This window comes from Taudactylus pleione, unplaced genomic scaffold (genome assembly GCF_031769625.1).
Source record: "Taudactylus pleione unplaced genomic scaffold, aTauple2 ptg000969l, whole genome shotgun sequence".
Classification (NCBI taxonomy): domain Eukaryota; kingdom Metazoa; phylum Chordata; class Amphibia; order Anura; family Myobatrachidae; genus Taudactylus; species Taudactylus pleione.
Genome location: NW_028285370.1, coordinates 619974 through 644965, shown reverse-complemented (window position 1 = coordinate 644965; position 24992 = coordinate 619974). Strand labels below are relative to the sequence as shown.

At 35.1% G+C, this 24992-nt stretch overlaps 1 protein-coding gene and 12 non-coding genes across 13 annotated transcripts in view; all 13 read left to right on the top strand.

The window, feature by feature from the left end:
• Window positions 1-24992, top strand: part of ARMH1 (armadillo like helical domain containing 1) — a 484180-nt gene that overhangs the window by 319993 nt on the left and 139195 nt on the right. The gene's annotated exons all lie outside the window — the stretch shown is intronic.
• LOC148454724 (U5 spliceosomal RNA) lies at window positions 1413-1527 on the top strand. The gene has a single exon (XR_015874683.1). It is a non-coding gene; the product is annotated as a U5 spliceosomal RNA (small nuclear RNA).
• Window positions 3467-3581, top strand: LOC148454723 (U5 spliceosomal RNA). Its single transcript, XR_015874764.1, has one exon. It is a non-coding gene; the product is annotated as a U5 spliceosomal RNA (small nuclear RNA).
• On the top strand, window positions 5522-5636 carry LOC148454722 (U5 spliceosomal RNA). Its single transcript, XR_015874763.1, has one exon. It is a non-coding gene; the product is annotated as a U5 spliceosomal RNA (small nuclear RNA).
• Window positions 7575-7689, top strand: LOC148454721 (U5 spliceosomal RNA). The gene has a single exon (XR_015874752.1). It is a non-coding gene; the product is annotated as a U5 spliceosomal RNA (small nuclear RNA).
• LOC148454720 (U5 spliceosomal RNA) lies at window positions 9628-9742 on the top strand. Its single transcript, XR_015874587.1, has one exon. It is a non-coding gene; the product is annotated as a U5 spliceosomal RNA (small nuclear RNA).
• Window positions 11682-11796, top strand: LOC148454719 (U5 spliceosomal RNA). Its single transcript, XR_015874687.1, has one exon. It is a non-coding gene; the product is annotated as a U5 spliceosomal RNA (small nuclear RNA).
• Window positions 13736-13850, top strand: LOC148454718 (U5 spliceosomal RNA). Its single transcript, XR_015874586.1, has one exon. It is a non-coding gene; the product is annotated as a U5 spliceosomal RNA (small nuclear RNA).
• On the top strand, window positions 15790-15904 carry LOC148454717 (U5 spliceosomal RNA). Its single transcript, XR_015874585.1, has one exon. It is a non-coding gene; the product is annotated as a U5 spliceosomal RNA (small nuclear RNA).
• Window positions 17844-17958, top strand: LOC148454716 (U5 spliceosomal RNA). Its single transcript, XR_015874584.1, has one exon. It is a non-coding gene; the product is annotated as a U5 spliceosomal RNA (small nuclear RNA).
• On the top strand, window positions 19872-19986 carry LOC148454715 (U5 spliceosomal RNA). Its single transcript, XR_015874741.1, has one exon. It is a non-coding gene; the product is annotated as a U5 spliceosomal RNA (small nuclear RNA).
• LOC148454714 (U5 spliceosomal RNA) lies at window positions 21926-22040 on the top strand. The gene has a single exon (XR_015874739.1). It is a non-coding gene; the product is annotated as a U5 spliceosomal RNA (small nuclear RNA).
• Window positions 23981-24095, top strand: LOC148454713 (U5 spliceosomal RNA). The gene has a single exon (XR_015874736.1). It is a non-coding gene; the product is annotated as a U5 spliceosomal RNA (small nuclear RNA).

The following is a 24992-nucleotide window of genomic DNA, read 5'->3' as shown; positions in this document are numbered from 1 at the left end:
TATGGTAAAATGTTATGTTTTTACCTTTTTTTTGTATATTGTAGTTTTGGGGTGTGGTATGTTAGTTTGACAGTTCTCATGTTGATGTGCATAATGTCGACATGTTATACTTTTAAACATGTCAACATTCAGAGGATGTCCATGTGGTATCTGTTGACATGTTGAACATGTCAGCATTGTTGTGTCGACATTATGAATGTCATGGTAACTGTCGACCGTGTGACTTTATACCATAGTTTTGTATCATTCATGTTGTTATGTGTGTACCGCAGCATTTTAAGTTCAAAGTTTGACCAGGAAAAATAGGTAGAGATCTGAAAACTTGAACGTGGAAACACTGCTTCGTAGTGTAAAGTGCACTCTTATCTATGTTTCATCTGATACAGTTCATAGGTTCTCTGCAAGTTTATCCTTTTTTAACTTAGAAAAGTATTACATTTATTTAGGATTATATAGGATGGGCTTGAAAATTGTGCCTCTTGTGCTTCTCCCTACTTTACTTTCTTCTACTTCTTACTCCCCACTAGGGCACCTAGCACTTGGTTGCTTATGCTTTGCTGCCTATGTGGGTGGTATGTAGCAATGTATATTATCCATGTCCTTGTCCTGCTTTGTTTTGTATTTTACTGTAAGTCACTGGTCACCTATTTGTTTATGTACTTTGTAAGGTGCTGCGGAACACTTGTGGCGCCATATAAATAAATGATAAGAATAATAATAACAACTATAAGTTTGTTCTGTCCTCTCGCTTGTTGAAATGAGGTCTGTTTGCATCCAGGGAGGTAACAGTGACACTCGGTGTACTTGTCTTTTTCTTAAGATCAAATACATCTTTTGTCGTTTACTAAAGATTTTCATGAATTTCATGCAAGTTTTTTATATGCTGTCTGGTTGACGGATGCTGGGCTTATTTACTAGTGAAATTCAGAAATGTCAATTTTTTCATTAAATTTTTTAGAATTTGACATTTAAATGTTGATTTTGTTTTTTAATGTAAAACTGGGGAAATAAATGTGTTTCTTCTCTTGTAGATGATTCTCCAGAATACTCTGTTACCAAGATGTTATTCCAGCACTGTATACCATAGTGTTGTCTGTAGGTACTCGACCAAGTTGAAGAACTGGTTTTGAATCACCATTCGACAATTCTGACTGTAATTCTTTCTTTACTTGGTAGTCTCATTTGAATACTTTCCCATGATGCATCTGATACATTGCAGTGGTTTTTTTTTTGTTTGTTTTGATTTTGCATTTTGGAAGTTAAATTTTGCCCTTTTAATTTTTCTGTTGTAAATATATTAGTATTTTATAGTTTATGTTTGAAAATTGTTTCATATATATGTCTAAAATCCTCTCTCTTGGTAAACTGAGGTCTGTTTGAATCCGGGGAGATAATCATGACACTTCTTTAGTATACTCTGGTTTCTCTTCAGATCGAATAAATCTTTCGCCTTTTACTAAAGATTTCCGTGGAAAGGAACAACCATGAGTTTCATGTAATTTTTTGATGCCTGGCTGATGCTGGGCTTATTCACTGGTAAAATACAGAATATCAAAATTGTTTTGGAAAACCATATCTTCTAATGTTTTAGAAGGTTATCATGAATACTCTATTGCCATAGTTCTAATATTCTTGTACTGTTATGGTCGGGATGGCCATTGGTGATTACCATCCATGGCACAAAAACCATCTCTGGGGAATCATTGATGATTTGCAATCCTTCGATGGCCACCACTGCTGGGGGTACGATGGGCCACGGACTAATTCAAGAAAGGGGCGGGGCTAAGCTCCATCCAGTTAAAGTAAAAAAAACATTGTCTCTCTCTAATCCATCGATGGCAAAACTAATTAACATCGCCTGGCCACCGTTTTAAAAAACATTGATGGTTGATGGCCATCTTTATGTTATGGTATTTCAAGGAAGTTGAAGAGGTAAATTAGGTAGTTTCCTTTTGTTTTAGTTTGTTTGCATGAAAATTTTACCCAGTTTAGAAGTTTTACTGTTTCCAATTTCTGATTCTCTTTTTCGGTTTACATTCAATTTGTTTTTGATTTATGGTAAAATGTTATGTTTTTACCTTTTTTTTGTATATTGTAGTTTTGGGGTGTGGTATGTTAGTTTGACAGTTCTCATGTTGATGTGCATAATGTCGACATGTTATACTTTTAAACATGTCAACATTCAGAGGATGTCCATGTGGTATCTGTTGACATGTTGAACATGTCAGCATTGTTGTGTCGACATTATGAATGTCATGGTAACTGTCGACCGTGTGACTTTATACCATAGTTTTGTATCATTCATGTTGTTATGTGTGTACCGCAGCATTTTAAGTTCAAAGTTTGACCCGGAAAAATAGGTAGAGATCTGAAAACTTGAACGTGGAAACACTGCTTCGTAGTGTAAAGTGCACTCTTATCTATGTTTCATCTGATACAGTTCATAGGTTCTCTGCAAGTTTATCCTTTTTTAACTTAGAAAAGTATTACATTTATTTAGGATTATATAGGATGGGCTTGAAAATTGTGCCTCTTGTGCTTCTCCCTACTTTACTTTCTTCTACTTCTTACTCCCCACTAGGGCACCTAGCACTTGGTTGCTTATGCTTTGCTGCCTATGTGGGTGGTATGTAGCAATGTATATTATCCATGTCCTTGTCCTGCTTTGTTTTGTATTTTACTGTAAGTCACTGGTCACCTATTTGTTTATGTACTTTGTAAGGTGCTGCGGAACACTTGTGGCGCCATATAAATAAATGATAAGAATAATAATAACAACTATAAGTTTGTTCTGTCCTCTCGCTTGTTGAAATGAGGTCTGTTTGCATCCAGGGAGGTAACAGTGACACTCGGTGTACTTGTCTTTTTCTTAAGATCAAATACATCTTTTGTCATTTACTAAAGATTTTCATGAATTTCATGCAAGTTTTTTATATGCTGTCTGGTTGACGGATGCTGGGCTTATTTACTAGTGAAATTCAGAAATGTCAATTTTTTCATTCAATTTTTTAGAATTTGACATTTAAATGTTGATTTTGTTTTTTAATGTAAAACTGGGGAAATAAATGTGTTTCTTCTCTTGTAGATGATTCTCCAGAATACTCTGTTACCAAGATGTTATTCCAGCACTGTATACCATAGTTTTGTCTGTAGGTACTCGACCAAGTTGAAGAACTGGTTTTGAATCACCATTCGACAATTCTGACTGTAATTCTTTCTTTACTTGGTAGTCTCATTTGAATACTTTCCCATGATGCATCTGATACATTGCAGTGTTTTTTTTTTTGTTTGTTTTGATTTTACATTTTGGAAGTTAAATTTTGCCCTTTTAATTTTTCTGTTGTAAATATATTAGTATTTTATAGTTTATGTTTGAAAATTGTTTCATATATGTGTCTAAAATCCTCTCTCTTGGTAAACTGAGGTCTGTTTGAATCCGGGGAGATAATCATGACACTTCTTTAGTATACTCTGGTTTCTCTTCAGATCGAATAAATCTTTCGCCTTTTACTAAAGATTTCCGTGGAGAGGAACAACCATGAGTTTCATGTAATTTTTTGATGCCTGGCTGATGCTGGGCTTATTCACTGGTAAAATACAGAATATCAAAATTGTTTTGGAAAACCATAGCTTCTAATGTTTTAGAAGGTTATCATGAATACTCTATTGCCACAGTTCTAGTATTCTTGTACTGTTATGGTCGGGATGGCCATTGGTGATTACCATCCATGGCACAAAAACCATCTCTGGGGAATCATTGATGATTTGCAATCCTTCGATGGCCACCACTGCTGGGGGTACGATGGGCCACGGACTAATTCAAGAAAGGGGCGGGGCTAAGATCCGTCCAGTTAAAGTAAAAAAAACATTGTCTCTCTCTCATCCATCGATGGGAAAACTAATTAACATCGCCCAGCCACCGTTTTAAAAAACATTGATGGTTGATGGCCATCTTTATGTTATGGTATTTCAAGGAAGTTGAAGAGGTAAATTAGGTAGTTTCCTTTTGTTTTAGTTTGTTTGCATGAAAATTTGACCCAGTTTAGGAGTTTTACTGTTTCCAATTTCTGATTCTCTTATTCGGTTTACATTCAATTTGTTTTTGATTTATGGTAAAATGTTATGTTTTTACCTTTTTTTTTGTATATTGTAGTTTTGGGGTGTGGTATGTTAGTTTGACAGTTCTCATGTTGATGTGCATAATGTCGACATGTTATACTTTTAAACATGTCAACATTCAGAGGATGTCCATGTGGTATCTGTTGACATGTTGAACATGTCAGCATTGTTGTGTCGACATTATGAATGTCATGGTAACTGTCGACCGTGTGACTTTCTACCATAGTTTTGTATCATTCATGTTGTTATGTGTGTACCGCAGCATTTTAAGTTCAAAGTTTGACCAGGAAAAATAGGTAGAGATCTGAAAACTTGAATGTGGAAACACTGCTTCGTAGTGTAAAGTGCACTCTTATCTATGTTTCATCTGATACAGTTCATAGGTTCTCTGCAAGTTTATCCTTTTTTAACTTAGAAAAGTATTACATTTATTTAGGATTATATAGGATGGGCTTGAAAATTGTGCCTCTTGTGCTTCTCCCTACTTTACTTTCTTCTACTTCTTACTCCCCACTAGGGCACCTAGCACTTGGTTGCTTATGCTTTGCTGCCTATGTGGGTGGTATGTAGCAATGTATATTATCCATGTCCTTGTCCTGCTTTGTTTTGTATTTTACTGTAAGTCACTGGTCACCTATTTGTTTATGTACTTTGTAAGGTGCTGCGGAACACTTGTGGCGCCATATAAATAAATGATAAGAATAATAATAACAACTATAAGTTTGTTCTGTCCTCTCGCTTGTTGAAATGAGGTCTGTTTGCATCCAGGGAGGTAACAGTGACACTCGGTGTACTTGTCTTTTTCTTAAGATCAAATACATCTTTTGTCATTTACTAAAGATTTTCATGAATTTCATGCAAGTTTTTTATATGCTGTCTGGTTGACGGATGCTGGGCTTATTTACTAGTGAAATTCAGAAATGTCAATTTTTTCATTCAATTTTTTAGAATTTGACATTTAAATGTTGATTTTGTTTTTTAATGTAAAACTGGGGAAATAAATGTGTTTCTTCTCTTGTAGATGATTCTCCAGAATACTCTGTTACCAAGATGTTATTCCAGCACTGTATACCATAGTGTTGTCTGTAGGTACTCGACCAAGTTGAAGAACTGGTTTTGAATCACCATTCGACAATTCTGATTGTAATTCTTTCTTTACTTGGTAGTCTCATTTGAATACTTTCCCATGATGCATCTGATACATTGCAGTGGTTTTTTTTTTGTTTGTTTTGATTTTGCATTTTGGAAGTTAAATTTTGCCCTTTTAATTTTTCTGTTGTAAATATATTAGTATTTTATAGTTTATGTTTGAAAATTGTTTCATATATGTGTCTAAAATCCTCTCTCTTGGTAAACTGAGGTCTGTTTGAATCCGGGGAGATAATCATGACACTTCTTTAGTATACTCTGGTTTCTCTTCAGATCGAATAAATCTTTCGCCTTTTACTAAAGATTTCCGTGGAGAGGAACAACCATGAGTTTCATGTAATTTTTTGATGCCTGGCTGATGCTGGGCTTATTCACTGGTAAAATACAGAATATCAAAATTGTTTTGGAAAACCATAGCTTCTAATGTTTTAGAAGGTTATCATGAATACTCTATTGCCATAGTTCTAGTATTCTTGTACTGTTATGGTCGGGATGGCCATTGGTGATTACCATCCATGGCACAAAAACCATCTCTGGGGAATCATTGATGATTTGCAATCCTTCGATGGCCACCACTGCTGGGGGTACGATGGGCCACGGACTAATTCAAGAAAGGGGCGGGGCTAAGATCCGTCCAGTTAAAGTAAAAAAAACTTTGTCTCTCTCTCATCCATCGATGGGAAAACTAATTAACATCGCCCGGCCACCGTTTTAAAAAACATTGATGGTTGATGGCCATCTTTATGTTATGGTATTTCAAGGAAGTTGAAGAGGTAAATTAGGTAGTTTCCTTTTGTTTTAGTTTGTTTGCATGAAAATTTGACCCAGTTTAGAAGTTTTACTGTTTCCAATTTCTGATTCTCTTTTTCGGTTTACATTCAATTTGTTTTTGACTTATGGTAAAATATGATGTTTTTACCTTTTTTTTGTATATAGTAGTTTTGGGGTGTGGTATGTTAGTTCGACAGTTCTCATGTTGATGTGCATAATGTCGACATGTTATACTTTTAAACATGTCAACATTCAGAGGATGTCCATGTGGTGTCTGTTGACATGTTGAACACGTCAGTATTGTTGTGTCGACATTTTGAATATGATGGTAACTGTCAACCGTGTGTCTTTATACAATAGTTTTGTATCATTCATGTTGTTATGTGTGTACCGCAGCATTTGAAGTTCAAAGTTTGACCAGGAAAAATAGGAAGGGATCTGAAAACTTGAACGTGGAAACACTGCTTCGTAGTGTAAAGTGCACTCTTATCTATGTTTCATCTGATACAGTTCATAGGTTCTCTGCAAGTTTATCCTTTTTTAACTTAGAAAAATATTACATTTATTTAGGATTATATAGGATGGGCTTGAAAATTGTGCCTCTTGTGCTTCTCCCTACTTTACTTTCTTCTACTTCTTACTCCCCACTAGGGCACCTAGCACTTGGTTGCTTATGCTTTGCTGCCTATGTGGGTGGTATGTAGCAATGTATATTATCCATGTCCTTGTCCTGCTTTGTTTTGTATTCTACTGTAAGTCACTGGTCACCTATTTGTTTATGTACTTTGTAAGGTGCTGCGGAACACTTGTGGCGCCATATAAATAAATGATAAGAATAATAATAACAACTATAAGTTTGTTCTGTCCGCTCGCTTGTTGAAATGAGGTCTGTTTGCATCCAGGGAGGTAACAGTGACACTCGGTGTACTTGTCTTTTTCTTAAGATCAAATAAATCTTTTGTCATTTACTAAAGATTTTCATGAATTTCATGCAAGTTTTTTATATGCTGTCTGGTTGACGGATGCTGGGCTTATTTACTAGTGAAATTCAGAAATGTCAATTTTTTCATTCAATTTTTTAGAATTTGACATTTAATTGTTGATTTTGTTTTTTAATGTAAAACTGGGGAAATAAATGTGTTTCTTCTCTTGTAGATGATTCTCCAGAATACTCTGTTACCAAGATGTTATTCCAGCACTGTATACCATAGTGTTGTCTGTAGGTACTCGACCAAGTTGAAGAACTGGTTTTGAATCACCATTCGACAATTCTGACTGTAATTCTTTCTTTACTTGGTAGTCTCATTTGAATACTTTCCCATGATGCATCTGATACATTGCAGTGGTTTTTTTTTGTTTGTTTTGATTTTGCATTTTGGAAGTTAAATTTTGCCCTTTTAATTTTTCTGTTGTAAATATATTAGTATTTTATAGTTTATGTTTGAAAATTGTTTCATATATGTGTCTAAAATCCTCTCTCTTGGTAAACTGAGGTCTGTTTGAATCCGGGGAGATAATCATGACACTTCTTTAGTATACTCTGGTTTCTCTTCAGATCGAATAAATCTTTCGCCTTTTACTAAAGATTTCCGTGGAGAGGAACAACCATGAGTTTCATGTAATTTTTTGATGCCTGGCTGATGCTGGGCTTATTCACTGGTAAAATACAGAATATCAAAATTGTTTTGGAAAACCATAGTTTCTAATGTTTTAGAAGGTTATCATGAATACTCTATTGCCATAGTTCTAATATTCTTGTACTGTTATGGTCGGGATGGCCATTGGTGATTACCATCCATGGCACAAAAACCATCTCTGGGGAATCATTGATGATTTGCAATCCTTCGATGGCCACCACTGCTGGGGGTACGATGGGCCACGGACTAATTCAAGAAAGGGGTGGGGCTAAGATCCGTCCAGTTAAAGTAAAAAAAACATTGTCTCTCTCTCATCCATCGATGGGAAAACTAATTAACATCGCCCGGCCACCGTTTTAAAAAACATTGATGGTTGATGGCCATCTTTATGTTATGGTATTTCAAGGAAGTTGAAGAGGTAAATTAGGTAGTTTCCTTTTGTTTTAGTTTGTTTGCATGAAAATATGACCCAGTTTTGAAGTTTTACTGTTTCCAATTTCTGATTCTCTTTTTCGGTTTACATTCAATTTGTTTTTGACTTATGATAAAATATGATGTTTTTACCTTTTTTTTGTATATAGTAGTTTTGGGGTTTGGTATGTTAGTTCGACAGTTCTCATGTTGATGTGCATAATGTCGACATGTTATACTTTTAAACATGTCAACATTCAGAGGATGTCCATGTGGTATCTGTTGACATGTTGAACATGTCAGCATTGTTGTGTCGACATTATGAATGTCATGGTAACTGTCGACCGTGTGACTTTATACCATAGTTTTGTATCATTCATGTTGTTATGTGTGTACCGCAGCATTTGAAGTTCAAAGTTTGACCAGGAAAAATAGGTAGGGATCTGAAAACTTGAACGTGGAAACACTGCTTCGTAGTGTAAAGTACACTCTTATCTATGTTTCATCTGATACAGTTCATAGGTTCTCTGCAAGTTTATCCTTTTTTAACTTAGAAAAATATTACATTTATTTAGGATTACATAGGATGAGCTTGAAAATTGTGCCTCTTGTTCTTCTCCCTACTTTACTTTCTTCTACTTCTTACTCCCCACTAGGGCACCTAGCACTTGGTTGCTTATGCTTTGCTGCCTATGTGGGTGGTATGTAGCAATGTATATTATCCATGTCCTTGTCCTGCTTTGTTTTGTATTCTACTGTAAGTCACTGGTCACCTATTTGTTTATGTACTTTGTAAGGTGCTGCGGAACACTTGTGGCGCCATATAAATAAATGATAAGAATAATAATAACAACTATAAGTTTGTTCTGTCCTCTCGCTTGTTGAAATGAGGTCTGTTTGCATCCAGGAAGGTAACAGTGACACTCGGTGTACTTGTCTTTTTCTTAAGATCAAATAAATCTTTTGTCATTTACTAAAGATTTTCATGAATTTCATGCAAGTTTTTTATATGCTGTCTGGTTGACGAATGCTGGGCTATTTACTAGTGAAATTCAGAAATGTCAATTTTTTCATTCAATTTTTTAGAATTTGACATTTAAATGTTGATTTTGTTTTTTAATGTAAAACTGGGGAAATAAATGTGTTTCTTCTCTTGTAGATGATTCTCCAGAATACTCTGTTACCAAGATGTTATTCCAGCACTGTATACCATAGTGTTGTCTGTAGGTACTCGACCAAGTTGAAGAACTGGTTTTGAATCACCATTCGACAATTCTGACTGTAATTCTTTCTTTACTTGGTAGTCTCATTTGAATACTTTCCCATGATGCATCTGATACATTGCAGTGGTTTTTTTATTGTTTGTTTTGATTTTGCATTTTGGAAGTAAAATTTTGCCCTTTTAATTTTTCTGTTGTAAATATATTAGTATTTTATAGTTTATGTTTGAAAATTGTTTCATATATGTGTCTAAAATCCTCTCTCTTGGTAAACTGAGGTCTGTTTGAATCCGGGGAGATAATCATGACACTTCTTTAGTATACTCTGGTTTCTCTTCAGATCGAATAAATCTTTCGCCTTTTACTAAAGATTTCCGTGGAGAGGAACAACCATGAGTTTCATGTAATTTTTTGATGCCTGGCTGATGCTTGGCTTATTCACTGGTAAAATACAGAATATCAAAATTGTTTTGGAAAACCATAGCTTCTAATGTTTTAGAAGGTTATCATGAATACTCTATTGCCATAGTTTTAGTATTCTTGTACTGTTATGGTTGGGATGGCCATTGGTGATTACCATCCATGGCACAAAAACCATCTATGGGGAATCATTGATGATTTGCACCCCTTTGATGGCCACCACTGCTGGGGGTACGATGGGCCACGGACTAATTCAAGAAAGGGGCGGGGCTAAGATCCGTCCAGTTAAAGTAAAAAAAACATTGTCTCTCTCTCATTCATCGATGGGAAAACTAATTAACATCGCCCGGCCACCGTTTTAAAAAAAATTGATGGTTGATGGCCATCTTTATGTTATGGTATTTCAAGGAAGTTGAAGAGGTAAATTAGGTAGTTTCCTTTTGTTTTAGTTTGTTTGCATGAAAATTTGACCCAGTTTAGAAGTTTTACTGTTTCCAATTTCTGATTCTCTTTTTCGGTTTACATTCAATTTGTTTTTGACTTATGGTAAAATATTATGTTTTTACCTTTTTTTTGTATATAGTAGTTTTGGGGTGTGGTATGTTAGTTCGACAGTTCTCATGTTGATGTGCATAATGTCGACATGTTATACTTTTAAACATGTCAACATTCAGAGGATGTCCATGTGGTGTCTGTTGACATGTTGAAAACGTCAGTATTGTTGTGTCGACATTTTGAATGTGATGGTAACTGTCGACCGTGTGTCTTTATACCATAGTTTTGTATCATTCATGTTGTTATGTGTGTACCGCAGCATTTGAAGTTCAAAGTTTGACCAGGAAAAATAGGTAGGGATCTGAAAACTTGAACGTGGAAACACTGCTTCGTAGTGTAAAGTGCACTCTTATTTATGTTTCATCTGATACAGTTCATAGGTTCTCTGCAAGTTTATCCTTTTTTAACTTTGAAAAATATTACATTTATTTAGGATTATATAGGATGGGCTTGAAAATTGTGCCTCTTGTGCTTCTCCCTACTTTACTTTCATCTACTTCTTACTCCCCACTAGGGCACCTAGCACTTGGTTGCTTATGCTTTGCTGCCTATGTGGGTGGTATGTAGCAATGTATATTATCCATGTCCTTGTCCTGCTTTGTTTTGTATTGTACTGTAAGTCATTGGTCACCTATTTGTTTATGTACTTTGTAAGGTGCTGCGGAACACTTGTGGTGCCATATAAATAAATGATAAGAATAATAATAACAACTATAAGTTTGTTCTGTCCTCTCGCTTGTTGAAATGAGGTCTGTTTGCATCCAGGGAGGTAACAGTGACACTCGGTGTACTTGTCTTTTTCTTAAGATCAAATAAATCTTTTGTCATTTACTAAAGATTTTCATGAATTTCATGCAAGTTTTTTATATGCTGTCTGGTTGACGGATGCTGGGCTTATTTACTAGTGAAATTCAGAAATGTCAATTTTTTCATTCAATTTTTTAGAATTTCACATTTAAATGTTGATTTTGTTTTTTAATGTAAAACTGGGGAAATAAATGTGTTTCTTCTCTTGTAGATGATTCTCCAGAATACTCTGTTACCAAGATGTTATTCCAGCACTGTATACCATAGTGTTGTCTGTAGGTACTCGACCAAGTTGAAGAACTGATTTTGAATCACCATTCGACAATTCTGACTGTAATTCTTTCTTTACTTGGTAGTCTCATTTGAATACTTTCCCATGATGCATCTGATACATTGCAGTGGTTTTTTTATTGTTTGTTTTGATTTTGCATTTTGGAAGTAAAATTTTGCCCTTTTAATTTTACTGTTGTAAATATATTAGTATTTTATAGTTTATGTTTGAAAATTGTTTCATATATGTGTCTAAAATCCTCTCTCTTGGTAAACTGAGGTCTGTTTGAATCCGGGGAGATAATCATGACACTTCTTTAGTATACTTTGGTTTCTCTTCAGATCGAATAAATCTTTCGCCTTTTACTAAAGATTTCCGTGGAGAGGAACAACCATGAGTTTCATGTAATTTTTTGATGCCTGGCTGATGCTTGGCTTATTCACTGGTAAAATACAGAATATCAAAATTGTTTTGGAAAACCATAGCTTCTAATGTTTTAGAAGGTTATCATGAATACTCTATTGCCATAGTTTTAGTATTCTTGTACTGTTATGGTTGGGATGGCCATTGGTGATTACCATCCATGGCACAAAAACCATCTATGGGGAATCATTGATGATTTGCACCCCTTTGATGGCCACCACTGCTGGGGGTACGATGGGCCACGGACTAATTCAAGAAAGGGGCGGGGCTAAGATCCGTCCAGTTAAAGTAAAAAAAACATTGTCTCTCTCTCATTCATCGATGGGAAAACTAATTAACATCGCCCGGCCACCGTTTTAAAAAACATTGATGGTTGATGGCCATCTTTATGTTATGGTATTTCAAGGAAGTTGAAGAGGTAAATTAGGTAGTTTCCTTTTGTTTTAGTTTGTTTGCATGAAAATTTGACCCAGTTTAGAAGTTTTACTGTTTCCAATTTCTGATTCTCTTTTTCGGTTTACATTCAATTTGTTTTTGACTTATGGTAAAATATTATGTTTTTACCTTTTTTTTGTATATAGTAGTTTTGGGGTGTGGTATGTTAGTTCGACAGTTCTCATGTTGATGTGCATAATGTCGACATGTTATACTTTTAAACATGTCAACATTCAGAGGATGTCCATGTGGTGTCTGTTGACATGTTGAAAACGTCAGTATTGTTGTGTCGACATTTTGAATGTGATGGTAACTGTCGACCGTGTGTCTTTATACCATAGTTTTGTATCATTCATGTTGTTATGTGTGTACCGCAGCATTTGAAGTTCATAGTTTGACCAGGAAAAATAGGTAGGGATCTGAAAACTTGAACGTGGAAACACTGCTTCGTAGTGTAAAGTGCACTCTTATTTATGTTTCATCTGATACAGTTCATAGGTTCTCTGCAAGTTTATCCTTTTTTAACTTAGAAAAATATTACATTTATTTAGGATTATATAGGATGGGCTTGAAAATTGTGCCTCTTGTGCTTCTCCCTACTTTACTTTCATCTACTTCTTACTCCCCACTAGGGCACCTAGCACTTGGTTGCTTATGCTTTGCTGCCTATGTGGGTGGTATGTAGCAATGTATATTATCCATGTCCTTGTCCTGCTTTGTTTTGTATTGTACTGTAAGTCATTGGTCACCTATTTGTTTATGTACTTTGTAAGGTGCTGCGGAACACTTGTGGCGCCATATAAATAAATGATAAGAATAATAATAACAACTATAAGTTTGTTCTGTCCTCTCGCTTGTTGAAATGAGGTCTGTTTGCATCCAGGGAGGTAACAGTGACACTCGGTGTACTTGTCTTTTTCTTAAGATCAAATAAATCTTTTGTCATTTACTAAAGATTTTCATGAATTTCATACAAGTTTTTTATATGCTGTCTGGTTGACGGATGCTGGGCTTATTTACTAGTGAAATTCAGAAATGTCAATTTTTTCATTCAATTTTTTAGAATTTGACATTTAAATGTTGATTTTGTTTTTTAATGTAAAACTGGGGAAATAAATGTGTTTCTTCTCTTGTAGATGATTCTCCAGAATACTCTGTTACCAAGATGTTATTCCAGCACTGTATACCATAGTGTTGTCTGTAGGTACTCGACCAAGTTGAAGAACTGGTTTTGAATCACCATTCGACAATTCTGACTGTAATTCTTTCTTTACTTGGTAGTCTCATTTGAATACTTTCCCATGATGCATCTGATACATTGCAGTGGTTTTTTTATTGTTTGTTTTGATTTTGCATTTTGGAAGTAAAATTTTGCCCTTTTAATTTTTCTGTTGTAAATATTTTAGTATTTTATAGTTTATGTTTGAAAATTGTTTCATATATGTGTCTAAAATCCTCTCTCTTGGTAAACTGAGGTCTGTTTGAATCCGGGGAGATAATCATGACACTTCTTTAGTATACTCTGGTTTCTCTTCAGATCGAATAAATCTTTCGCCTTTTACTAAAGATTTCCGTGGAGAGGAACAACCATGAGTTTCATGTAATTTTTTGATGCCTGGCTGATGCTTGGCTTATTCACTGGTAAAATACAGGATATCAAAATTGTTTTGGAAAACCATAGCTTCTAATGTTTTAAAAGGTTATCATGAATACTCTATTGCCATAGTTTTAGTATTCTTGTACTGTTATGGTTGGGATGGCCATTGGTGATTACCATCCATGGCACAAAAACCATCTATGGGGAATCATTGATGATTTGCACCCCTTTGATGGCCACCACTGCTGGGGGTATGATGGGCCACGGACTAATTCAAGAAAGGGGCGGGGCTAAGATCCGTCCAGTTAAAGTAAAAAAAACATTGTCTCTCTCTCATTCATCGATGGGAAAACTAATTAACATCGCCCGGCCACCGTTTTAAAAAACATTGATGGTTGATGGCCATCTTTATGTTATGGTATTTCAAGGAAGTTGAAGAGGTAAATTAGGTAGTTTCCTTTTGTTTTAGTTTGTTTGCATGAAAATTTGACCCAGTTTAGAAGTTTTACTGTTTCCAATTTCTGATTCTCTTTTTCGGTTTACATTCAATTTGTTTTTGACTTATGGTAAAATATTATGTTTTTACCTTTTTTTTGTATATAGTAGTTTTGGGGTGTGGTATGTTAGTTCGACAGTTCTCATGTTGATGTGCATAATGTCGACATGTTATACTTTTAAACATGTCAACATTCAGAGGATGTCCATGTGGTGTCTGTTGACATGTTGAAAACGTCAGTATTGTTGTGTCGACATTTTGAATGTGATGGTAACTGTCGACCGTGTGTCTTTATACCATAGTTTTGTATCATTCATGTTGTTATGTGTGTACCGCAGCATTTGAAGTTCATAGTTTGACCAGGAAAAATAGGTAGGGATCTGAAAACTTGAACGTGGAAACACTGCTTCGTAGTGTAAAGTGCACTCTTATTTATGTTTCATCTGATACAGTTCATAGGTTCTCTGCAAGTTTATCCTTTTTTAACTTAGAAAAATATTACATTTATTTAGGATTATATAGGATGGGCTTGAAAATTGTGCCTCTTGTGCTTCTCCCTACTTTACTTTCATCTACTTCTTACTCCCCACTAGGGCACCTAGCACTTGGTTGCTTATGCTTTGCTGCCTAAGTGGGTGGTATGTAGCAATGTATATTATCCATGTCCTTGTCCTGCTTTGTTTTGTATTGTACTGTAAGTCATTGGTCACCTATTTGTTTATGTACTTTGTAAGGTGCTGCGGAACACTTGTGGCGCCATATAAATAAATGATAAGAATAATAATAACAACTATAAGTTTGTTCTGTCCTCTCGCTTGTTGAAATGAGGTCTGTTTGCATCCAGGGAGGTAACAGTGACACTCGGTGTACTTGTCTTTTTCTTAAGATCAAATAAATCTTTTGTCATTTACTAAAGATTTTCATGAATTTCATACAAGTTTTTTATATGCTGTCTGGTTGACGGATGCTGGGCTTATTTACTAGTGAAATTCAGAAATGTCAATTTTTTCATTCAATTTTTTAGAATTTGACATTTAAATGTTGATTTTGTTTTTTAATGTAAAACTGGGGAAATAAATGTGTTTCTTCTCTTGTAGATGATTCTCCAGAATACTCTGTTACCAAGATGTTATTCCAGCACTGTATACCATAGTGTTGTCTGTAGGTACTCAACCAAGTTGAAGAACTGGTTTTGAATCACCATTCGACAATTCTGACTGTAATTCTTTCTTTACTTGGTAGTCTCATTTGAATACTTTCCCATGATGCATCTGATACATTGCAGTGGTTTTTTTATTGTTTGTTTTGATTTTGCATTTTGGAAGTAAAATTTTGCCCTTTTAATTTTTCTGTTGTAAATATTTTAGTATTTTATAGTTTATGTTTGAAAATTGTTTCATATATGTGTCTAAAATCCTCTCTCTTGGTAAACTGAGGTCTGTTTGAATCCGGGGAGATAATCATGACACTTCTTTAGTATACTCTGGTTTCTCTTCAGATCGAATAAATCTTTCGCCTTTTACTAAAGATTTCCGTGGAGAGGAACAACCATGAGTTTCATGTAATTTTTTGATGCCTGGCTGATGCTTGGCTTATTCACTGGTAAAATACAGAATATCAAAATTGTTTTGGAAAACCATAGCTTCTAATGTTTTAAAAGGTTATCATGAATACTCTATTGCCATAGTTTTAGTATTCTTGTACTGTTATGGTTGGGATGGCCATTGGTGATTACCATCCATGGCACAAAAACCATCTATGGGGAATCATTGATGATTTGCACCCCTTTGATGGCCACCACTGCTGGGGGTATGATGGGCCACGGACTAATTCAAGAAAGGGGCGGGGCTAAGATCCGTCCAGTTAAAGTAAAAAAAACATTGTCTCTCTCTCATTCATCGATGGGAAAACTAATTAACATCGCCCGGCCACCGTTTTAAAAAAAATTGATGGTTGATGGCCATCTTTATGTTATGGTATTTCAAGGAAGTTGAAGAGGTAAATTAGGTAGTTTCCTTTTGTTTTAGTTTGTTTGCATGAAAATTTGACCCAGTTTAGAAGTTTTACTGTTTCCAATTTCTGATTCTCTTTTTCGGTTTACATTCAATTTGTTTTTGACTTATGGTAAAATATTATGTTTTTACCTTTTTTTTGTATATAGTAGTTTTGGGGTGTGGTATGTTAGTTCGACAGTTCTCATGTTGATGTGCATAATGTCGACATGTTATACTTTTAAACATGTCAACATTCAGAGGATGTCCATGTGGTGTCTGTTGACATGTTGAACACGTCAGTATTGTTGTGTCGACATTTTGAATGTGATGGTAACTGTCGACCGTGTGTCTTTATACCATAGTTTTGTATCATTCATGTTGTTATGTGTGTACCGCAGCATTTGAAGTTCAAAGTTTGACCAGGAAAAATAGGTAGGGATCTGAAAACTTGAACGTGGAAACACTGCTTCGTAGTGTAAAGTGCACTCTTATTTATGTTTCATCTGATACAGTTCATAGGTTCTCTGCAAGTTTATCCTTTTTTAACTTTGAAAAATATTACATTTATTTAGGATTATATAGGATGGGCTTGAAAATTGTGCCTCTTGTGCTTCTCCCTACTTTACTTTCATCTACTTCTTACTCCCCACTAGGGCACCTAGCACTTGGTTGCTTATGCTTTGCTGCCTATGTGGGTGGTATGTAGCAATGTATATTATCCATGTCCTTGTCCTGCTTTGTTTTGTATTGTACTGTAAGTCATTGGTCACCTATTTGTTTATGTACTTTGTAAGGTGCTGCGGAACACTTGTGGTGCCATATAAATAAATGATAAGAATAATAATAACAACTATAAGTTTGTTCTGTCCTCTCGCTTGTTGAAATGAGGTCTGTTTGCATCCAGGGAGGTAACAGTGACACTCGGTGTACTTGTCTTTTTCTTAAGATCAAATAAATCTTTTGTCATTTACTAAAGATTTTCATGAATTTCATGCAAGTTTTTTATATGCTGTCTGGTTGACGGATGCTGGGCTTATTTACTAGTGAAATTCAGAAATGTCAATTTTTTCATTCAATTTTTTAGAATTTCACATTTAAATGTTGATTTTGTTTTTTAATGTAAAACTGGGGAAATAAATGTGTTTCTTCTCTTGTAGATGATTCTCCAGAATACTCTGTTACCAAGATGTTATTCCAGCACTGTATACCATAGTGTTGTCTGTAGGTACTCGACCAAGTTGAAGAACTGGTTTTGAATCACCATTCGACAATTCTGACTGTAATTCTTTCTTTACTTGGTAGTCTCATTTGAATACTTTCCCATGATACATCTGATACATTGCAGTGGTTTTTTTTTTGTTTGTTTTGATTTTGCATTTTGGAAGTAAAATTTTGCCCTTTTAATTTTTCTGTTGTAAATATATTAGTATTTTATAGTTTATGTTTGAAAATTGTTTCATATATGTGTCTAAAATCCTCTCTCTTGGTAAACTAAGGTCTGTTTGAATCCGGGGATATAATCATGACACTTCTTTAGTATACTCTGGTTTCTCTTCAGATCGAATAAATCTTTCGCCTTTTACTAAAGATTTCCGTGGAGAGGAACAACCATGAGTTTCATGTAATTTTTTGATGCCTGGCTGATGCTTGGCTTATTCACTGGTAAAATACAGAATATCAAAATTGTTTTGGAAGGTTATCATGAATACTCTATTGCCATAGTTTTAGTATTCTTGTACTGTTATGGTTGGGATGGCCATTGGTGATTGCCATCCATGGCACAAAAACCATCTATGGGGAATCATTGAAGATTTGCACCCCTTTGATGGCCACCACTGCTGGGGGTACGATGGGCCACGGACTAATTCAAGAAAGGGGCGGGGCTAAGATCCGTCCAGTTAAAGTAAAAAAAACATTGTCTCTCTCTCATCCATCGATGGGAAAACTAATTAACATCGCCCGGCCACCGTTTTAAAAAACATTGATGGTTGATGGCCATCTTTATGTTATGGTATTTCAAGGAAGTTGAAGAGGTAAATTAGGTAGTTTCCTTTTGTTTTAGTTTGTTTGCATGAAAATTTGACCCAGTTTAGAAGTTTTACTGTTTCCAATTTCTGATTCTCTTTTTCGGTTTACATTCAATTTGTTTTTGACTTATGGTAAAATATTATGTTTTTACCTTTTTTTTGTATATAGTAGTTTTGGGGTGTGGTATGTTAGTTCGACAGTTCTCATGTTGATGTGCATAATGTCGACATGTTATACTTTTAAACATGTCAACATTCAGAGGATGTCCATGTGGTGTCTGTTGACATGTTGAACACGTCAGTATTGTTGTGTCGACATTTTGAATGTGATGGTAACTGTCGACCGTGTGTCTTTATACCATAGTTTTGTATCATTCATGTTGTTATGTGTGTACCGCAGCATTTGAAGTTCAAAGTTTGACCAGGAAAAATAGGTAGGGATCTGAAAACTTGAACGTGGAAACACTGCTTCGTAGTGTAAAGTGCACTCTTATCTATGTTTCATCTGATACAGTTCATAGGTTCTCTGCAAGTTTATCCTTTTTTAACTTAGAAAAATATTACATTTATTTAGGATTATATAGGATGGGCTTGAAAATTGTGCCTCTTGTGCTTCTCCCTACTTTACTTTCTTCTACTTCTTACTCCCCACTAGGGCACCTAGCACTTGGTTGCTTATGCTTTGCTGCCTATGTGGGTGGTATGTAGCAATGTATATTATCCATGTCCTTGTCCTGCTTTGTTTTGTATTGTACTGTAAGTCACTGGTCACCTATTTGTTTATGTACTTTGTAAGGTGCTGCGGAACACTTGTGGCGCCATATAAATAAATGATAAGAATAATAATAACAACTATAAGTTTGTTCTGTCCTCTCGCTTGTTGAAATGAGGTCTGTTTGCATCCAGGGAGGTAACAGTGACACTCGGTGTACTTGTCTTTTTCTTAAGATCAAATAAATCTTTTGTCATTTACTAAAGATTTTCATGAATTTCATGCAAGTTTTTTATATGCTGTCTGGTTGACGGATGCTGGGCTTATTTACTAGTGAAATTCAGAAATGTCAATTTTTTCATTCAATTTTTTAGAATTTGACATTTAAATGTTGATTTTGTTTTTTAATGTAAAACTGGGGAAATAAATGTGTTTCTTCTCTTGTAGATGATTCTCCAGAATACTCTGTTACCAAGATGTTATTCCAGCACTGTATACCATAGTGTTGTCTGTAGGTACTCGACCAAGTTGAAGAACTGGTTTTGAATCACCATTCGACAATTCTGACTGTAATTCTTTCTTTACTTGGTAGTCTCATTTGAATACTTTCCCATGATGCATCTGATACATTGCAGTGTTTTTTTTTTTTTTTGTTTTGATTTTGCATTTTGGAAGTTAAATTTTGCCCTTTTAATTTTTCTGTTGTAAATATATTAGTTTTTATAGTTTATGTTTGAAAATTGTTTCATATATGTGTCTAAAATCCTCTCTCTTGGTAAACACAGGTCTGTTTGAATCCGGGGAGATAATCATGACACTTCTTTAGTATACTCTGGTTTCTCTTCAGATCGAATAAATCTTTCGCCTTTTACTAAAGATTTCCGTGGAGAGGAACAACCATGAGTTTCATGTAATTTTTTGATGCCTGGCTGATGCTGGGCTTATTCACTGGTAAAATACAGAATATCAAAATTGTTTTGGAAAACCATAGCTTCTAATGTTTTAGAAGGTTATCATGAATACTCTATTGCCATAGTTTTAGTATTCTTGTACTGTTATGGTTGGGATGGCCATTGGTGATTACCATCCATGGCACAAAAACCATCTATGGGGAATCATTGATGATTTGCACCCCTTTGATGGCTACCACTGCTGGGGGTACGATGGGCCACGGACTAATTCAAGAAAGGGGCCGGGCTAAGATCCGTCCAGTTAAAGTAAAAAAAACTTTGTCTCTCTCTCATCCATCGATGGGAAAACTAATTAACATCGCCCGGCCACCGTTTTTAAAAACATTGATGGTTGATGGCCATCTTTATGTTATGGTATTTCAAGGAAGTTGAAGAGGTAAATTAGGTAGTTTCCTTTTGTTTTAGTTTGTTTGCATGAAAATTTGACCCAGTTTAGAAGTTTTACTGTTTCCAATTTCTGATTCTCTTTTTCGGTTTACATTCAATTTGTTTTTGACTTATGGTAAAATATGATGTTTTTACCTTTTTTTTGTATATAGTAGTTTTGGGGTGTGGTATGTTAGTTCGACAGTTCTCATGTTGATGTGCATAATGTCGACATGTTATACTTTTAAACATGTCAACATTCAGAGGATGTCCATGTGGTGTCTGTTGACATGTTGAACACGTCAGTATTGTTGTGTCGACATTTTGAATATGATGGTAACTGTCGACTGTGTGTCTTTATACCATAGTTTTGTATCATTCATGTTGTTATGTGTGTACCGCAGCATTTGAAGTTCAAAGTTTGACCAGGAAAAATAGGTAGGGATCTGAAAACTTGAACGTGGAAACACTGCTTCGTAGTGTAAAGTGCACTCTTATCTATGTTTCATCTGATACAGTTCATAGGTTCTCTGCAAGTTTATCCTTTTTTAACTTAGAAAAATATTACATTTATTTAGGATTATATAGGATGGGCTTGAAAATTGTGCCTCTTGTGCTTCTCCCTACTTTACTTTCTTCTACTTCTTACTCCCCACTAGGGCACCTAGCACTTGGTTGCTTATGCTTTGCTGCCTATGTGGGTGGTATGTAGCAGTGTATATTATCCATGTCCTTGTCCTGCTTTGTTTTGTATTGTACTGTAAGTCACTGGTCACCTATTTGTTTATGTACTTTGTAAGGTGCTGCGGAACACTTGTGGCGCCATATAAATAAATGATAAGAATAATAATAACAACTATAAGTTTGTTCTGTCCTCTCGCTTGTTGAAATGAGGTCTGTTTGCATCCAGGGAGGTAACAGTGACACTCAGTGTACTTGTCTTTTTCTTAAGATCAAATAAATCTTTTGTCATTTACTAAAGATTTTCATGAATTTCATGCAAGTTTTTTATATGCTGTCTGGTTGACGGATGCTGGGCTTATTTACTAGTGAAATTCAGAAATGTCAATTTTTTCATTCAATTTTTTAGAATTTGACATTTAAATGTTGATTTTGTTTTTTAATGTAAAACTGGGGAAATAAATGTGTTTCTTCTCTTGTAGATGATTCTCCAGAATATTCTGTTACCAAGATGTTATTCCAGCACTGTATACCATAGTGTTGTCTGTAGGTACTCGACCAAGTTGAAGAACTGGTTTTGAATCACCATTCGACAATTCTGACTGTAATTCTTTCTTTACTTGGTAGTCTCATTTGAATACTTTCCCATGATGCATCTGATACATTGCAGTGGTTTTTTTATTGTTTGTTTTGATTTTGCATTTTGGAAGTTAAATTTTGCCCTTTTAATTTTTCTGTTGTAAATATATTAGTATTTTATAGTTTATGTTTGAAAATTGTTTCATATATGTGTCTAAAATCCTCTCTCTTGGTAAACTGAGGTCTGTTTGAATCCGGGGAGATAATCATGACACTTCTTTAGTATACTGTGGTTTCTCTTCAGATTGAATAAATCTTTCGCCTTTTATTAAAGATTTCCGTAGAGAGAAACAACCATGAGTTTCATGTAATTTTTTGATGCCTGGCTGATGCTTGGCTTATTCACTGGTAAAATACAGAATATCAAAATTGTTTTGGAAAACCATAGCTTCTAATGTTTTTAGAAGGTTATCATGAATACTCTATTGCCATAGTTTTAGTATTCTTGTACTGTTATGGTTGGGATGGCCATTGGTGATTACCATCTATGGCACAAAAACCATCTATGGGGAATCATTGATGATTTGCACCCCTTTGATGGCCACCACTGCTGCGGGTACGATGGGCCACGGACTAATTCAAGAATGGGGCGGGGCTAAGATCCGTCCAGTTAAAGTAAAAAAAACATTGTCTCTCTCTCATCCATCGATGGGAAAACTAATTAACATCGCCCGGCCACCGTTTTAAAAAACATTGATGGTTGATGGCCATCTTTATGTTATGGTATTTCAAGGAAGTTGAAGAGGTAAATTAGGTAGTTTCCTTTTGTTTTAGTTTGTTTGCATGAAAATTTGACCCAGTTTAGAAGTTTTACTGTTTCCAATTTCTGATTCTCTTTTTCGGTTTACATTCAATTTGTTTTTGACTTATGGTAAAATATGATGTTTTTACCTTTTTTTTGTATATAGTAGTTTTGGGGTGTGGTATGTTAGTTCGACAGTTCTCATGTTGATGTGCATAATGTCGACATGTTATACTTTTAAACATGTCAACATTCAGAGGATGTCCATGTGGTGTCTGTTGACATGTTGAACACGTCAGTATTATTGTGTCGACATTTTGAATGTGATGGTAACTGTCGACCGTGTGTCTTTATACCATAGTTTTGTATCATTCATGTTGTTATGTGTGTACCGCAGCATTTGAAGTTCAAAGTTTGACCAGGAAAAATAGGTAGGGATCTGAAAATTAGAACGTGGAAACACTGCTTCGTAGTGTAAAGTGCACTCTTATCTATGTTTCATCTGATACAGTTCATAGGTTCTCTGCAAGTTTATCCTTTTTTAACTTAGAAAAATATTACATTTATTTAGGATTATATAGGATGGGCTTGAAAATTGTGCCTCTTGTGCTTCTCCCTACTTTACTTTCTTCTACTTCTTACTCCCCACTAGGGCACCTAGCACTTGGTTGCTTATGCTTTGCTGCCTATGTGGGTGGTATGTAGCAATGTATATTATCCATGTCCTTGTCCTGCTTTGTTTTGTATTGTACTGTAAGTCACTGGTCACCTATTTGTTTATGTACTTTGTAAGGTGCTGCGGAACACTTGTGGCGCCATATAAATAAATGATAAGAATAATAATAACAACTATAAGTTTGTTCTGTCCTCTCGCTTGTTGAAATGAGGTCTGTTTGCATCCAGGGAGGTAACAGTGACACTCGGTGTACTTGTCTTTTTCTTAAGATCAAATAAATCTTTTGTCATTTACTAAAGATTTTCATGAATTTCATGCAAGTTTTTTATATGCTGTCTGGTTGACGGATGCTGGGCTTATTTACTAGTGAAATTCAGAAATGTCAATTTTTTCATTCAATTTTTTAGAATTTGACATTTAATTGTTGATTTTGTTTTTTAATGTAAAACTGGGGAAATAAATGTGTTTCTTCTCTTGTAGATGATTCTCCAGAATACTCTGTTACCAAGATGTTATTCCAGCACTGTATACCATAGTGTTGTCTGTAGGTACTCGACCAAGTTGAAGAACTGGTTTTGAATCACCATTCGACAATTCTGACTGTAATTCTTTCTTTACTTGGTAGTCTCATTTGAATACTTTCCCATGATGCATCTGATACATTGCAGTGGTTTTTTTTTTGTTTGTTTTGATTTTGCATTTTGGAAGTTAAATTTTGCCCTTTTAATTTTTCTGTTGTAAATATATTAGTATTTTATAGTTTATGTTTGAAAATTGTTTCATATATGTGTCTAAAATCCTCTCTCTTGGTAAACTGAGGTCTGTTTGAATCCGGGGAGATAATCATGACACTTCTTTAGTATACTCTGGTTTCTCTTCAGATTGAATAAATCTTTCGCCTTTTATTAAAGATTTCCGTAGAGAGAAACAACCATGAGTTTCATGTAATTTTTTGATGCCTGGCTGATGCTTGGCTTATTCACTGGTAAAATACAGAATATCAAAATTGTTTTGGAAAACCATAGCTTCTAATGTTTTTAGAAGGTTATCATGAATACTCTATTGCCATAGTTTTAGTATTCTTGTACTGTTATGGTTGGGATGGCCATTGGTGATTACCATCTATGGCACAAAAACCATCTATGGGGAATCATTGATGATTTGCACCCCTTTGATGGCCACCACTGCTGCTGGTACGATGGGCCACGGACTAATTCAAGAAAGGGGCGGGGCTAAGATCCGTCCAGTTAAAGTAAAAAAAACATTGTCTCTCTCTCATCCATCGATGGGAAAACTAATTAACATCGCCCGGCCACCGTTTTAAAAAACATTGATGGTTGATGGCCATCTTTATGTTATGGTATTTCAAGGAAGTTGAAGAGGTAAATTAGGTAGTTTCCTTTTGTTTTAGTTTGTTTGCATGAAAATTTGACCCAGTTTAGAAGTTTTACTGTTTCCAATTTCTGATTCTCTTTTTCGGTTTACATTCAATTTGTTTTTGACTTATGGTAAAATATGATGTTTTTACCTTTTTTTTGTATATAGTAGTTTTGGGGTGTGGTATGTTAGTTCGACAGTTCTCATGTTGATGTGCATAATGTCGACATGTTATACTTTTAAACATGTCAACATTCAGAGGATGTCCATGTGGTGTCTGTTGACATGTTGAACACGTCAGTATTATTGTGTCGACATTTTGAATGTGATGGTAACTGTCGACCGTGTGTCTTTATACCATAGTTTTGTATCATTCATGTTGTTATGTGTGTACCGCAGCATTTGAAGTTCAAAGTTTGACCAGGAAAAATAGGTAGGGATCTGAAAATTAGAACGTGGAAACACTGCTTCGTAGTGTAAAGTGCACTCTTATCTA